Source organism: Vombatus ursinus, unplaced genomic scaffold (assembly GCF_900497805.2).
Source record: "Vombatus ursinus unplaced genomic scaffold, bare-nosed wombat genome assembly UNPS02004868.1, whole genome shotgun sequence".
Lineage (NCBI taxonomy): Eukaryota > Metazoa > Chordata > Mammalia > Diprotodontia > Vombatidae > Vombatus > Vombatus ursinus.
The window spans coordinates 683,266-685,657 of NW_020944646.1; the positions used below are offsets into that span (position 1 = coordinate 683,266).

Below are 2,392 nucleotides of genomic sequence, written 5' to 3' on the forward strand. Positions count from 1 at the left end.
TAATTTTCTAAGACAATGTTGTAGAGAAGGTGCTGCACCATTACATGGGGAAGATGTTTCCTTATCCAGGATTTCCCTATACCAATGAAATCCTTAATACTAAATTCCCCATAAAGGATCTGCCCAACCCATCAGGCCCTCCTTTAGCTCCTTTATTATCTCAGGGATGCCAGTAGACTGCTTGACTCCACTCTATCCATTTCCCCCTCATTTTCATTGCTCAACCATGCCACCATTGAGTGTTATTCTGGTATTAACAGTTATGCAATGTGACCAGCTGAATATCAGTGATAATGACATGAGTTTTTAAGGCAGTGACTTCTTCAGAATCAAATTGTTATAAAGGTTCCAAAATCTGATCTATCTCTATATCCTACCTCTATATATGATATAATTCTGGGCTCATTTTTTTTGTTCATTAACTACATCTTTAATTAAACATTAATTAGATTAATTAGAGCTGCTTTGCTAGTACATATAACATACAGCATTTTATTTCTTCCATTCATCAACTAATATTTAGAATACCTTCCCAGAAAAATCTGATAGGGATAGGGACTGGACCCATTATTAAATTGATATAGGGTGCCCCCTGAAGAGGAAACTCTGTTTGTACCTTCTTTGTGACACAGAGTTTTAGAGAGTTAAATAGAGCATTGAGAAGTTAAGTGGTTTGCCCAGGGTCATACAACTAGTATCTCAGAAGTGAGACTTGAATCAAAGTGTTCCTGGCTCCAAGGGCAGGTCTCTATCCATTCAATTTGGATCTTTTCCCCTTCTCAATTAATACAAGGTATACGAAGGAAATAGAAGACCTTAGTCAAAATAGTCCTATTCAAAAAAATTCTTAAATGAATGTTTGGAACTGAGATGTTCCCTATACACTTCAGCTTTAGTGTAAAGTCCTCTGGCAACAATAAAGAACATTTGGTTTACTTCACTAATAGGTATGTCCTTTCAGGCTGGAACACCTTTTTCTTGAGATTTCTTCTGATTTTTGACAAAGTTATCTGTGACGGTATGAATAGAGTCCAGTGGAAAAGTATTCACCACGTTAATTCCAAATATCAATATATAAGTAATTACTAAAGCAATAAGGAAGTAGACTGGCAAAATAACTGCCCAGTACTTTTGAGGCCAATATGTTGGTCCTATGGAGTTTAACGAAGTCTCAAGAATAAATGTCCACATAAGACAGAGTATGAAACCACAGTGGGAGCTTAAGAAAAGAATGAAGCCATAAATTGGTCTTTCTGGCAATGGGGACAGTGAATTTTCAACCATAGTCTCTTTAGCTTTAGAGAGCCAGTTTTCCTTCCTGCTAGCTTCAGAACTTCTAGGTTGAAACTTTGAGTGCAGGTACCACCTTAGGAGACCTGGGAGGAGAGGAAGAGGGGCTCATTACCTAAAGCTTTTCTGCTTGGGGGACTCTGGGGTGGGCAGATACACTTTGTAGTTCCTGGCCAAGATACACTTACTAGCTGTGTGACTCTGAGCAAGTTGTTTGATCTGCATACCTTGGTTTCCCCATCTGTAAAATATAAATAATAATAGCATCTATCTCCAAGTGTTGATGTGAGGATAAAATGAAATATTTTTAAAGCACTTTTGCAAAGTTGTTATATGTATATATATATGTATATATGTATGCATATATATATTATATAGTGCCACATGAATGCCAGCTATTTTTATCATCATCATCATCATCATCATTATCATTATCATTGTGATGAACAAGGTGGCACAATAGATAGAAGGCTGGGACCAGAGAGTGGAAGACCTGAGTTCAAATCTGGCCTCAGATACTCAGCAGCTGTGTGACCCTGGGCAAATCAATTAGCTTTTGTTTGGTTCAGTTTCCTCATTTGTAAAATGGGGATAATAATAGCACCTATCTCCCAGGGTTGTTGTGATGATCAAATGAGATAATAACTGTAAAGTGTTTAGCACAATGCCTGGCACATAATAAATATTTTATAAATGTTAGCTATTATAATTATTACTATGGATAGGCTATCCAGATTCGTGTCTGGGCACTATATATTTTAATTACTTTCTTTTTCCACTTAAACATTGTTGTAGATTTCATTAAGGAAGTTTTGCAGCATCATTCTGTCTCTTGAAGGGAATGGTGATGGTCGGTAATGTGTTTTGTAAATATTCTATGGCTTTTACTTGCTTAAAATTTATCTATTTTAGTATCTAAAGGCACTCTGCCAATTAGGAATAGTGTTTAAAGGAAGAGAAACCAAGTCACATTCCCTTTAAGCTAATAATAGGGGTTTTTAATAGCATACAAGCCATTGGAGGAATGCTCACTCATAAAGGGATCGAAGACATGTATCTGCCTCACTGTCATACTGGGTCCCAGCTTTGTTCTGGCTCTGGA

At 36.9% G+C, this 2,392-nt stretch overlaps 1 pseudogene; it reads right to left on the reverse strand.

Moving 5' to 3' along the window:
- Window positions 1–957: 957 nt before the first annotated feature.
- LOC114028088 lies at window positions 958–1,284 on the reverse strand (annotated as a pseudogene).
- Between the last annotated feature and the right edge of the window lie 1,108 nt (window positions 1,285–2,392).